Source organism: Nematolebias whitei, chromosome 11 (assembly GCF_014905685.2).
Source record: "Nematolebias whitei isolate Nwh7 chromosome 11, NemWhi1, whole genome shotgun sequence".
Taxonomy (NCBI): domain Eukaryota; kingdom Metazoa; phylum Chordata; class Actinopteri; order Cyprinodontiformes; family Rivulidae; genus Nematolebias; species Nematolebias whitei.
The window spans coordinates 16,644,113-16,644,405 of NC_056508.1; the positions used below are offsets into that span (position 1 = coordinate 16,644,113).

Below are 293 nucleotides of genomic sequence, written 5' to 3' on the forward strand. Positions count from 1 at the left end.
TGCACCTGGGTCTGGGTCGGGGTCTACATCTGTCTGCACCTGGGTCTGGGGCTACATCTGTCTGCACCTGGGTCTGGGTCTGCATCTGCATCTGTCTGCACCTGGGTCTGGGTCGGGGTCTACATCTGTCTGCACCTGGGTCTGGGTCAGGGTCTGCATCTGTTTGCACCTGGGTCTGGGTCGGGGTCTACATCTATCTGCACCTGGGTCTGGGTCTACATCTGTTTGCACCTGGGTCTGGGTCTACATCTGTCTGCACCTGGGTCTGGGTCTGCATCTGTCTGCACCTGGGT

The 293-nt window shown here is 59.4% G+C and overlaps 1 protein-coding gene across 1 annotated transcript in view; it reads right to left on the reverse strand.

Moving 5' to 3' along the window:
* The window catches only part of LOC119416638 (periphilin-1), a gene marked incomplete at its 3' end in the record, with an annotated part of 10,122 nt that overhangs the window by 9,087 nt on the left and 742 nt on the right, over positions 1 to 293 (reverse strand).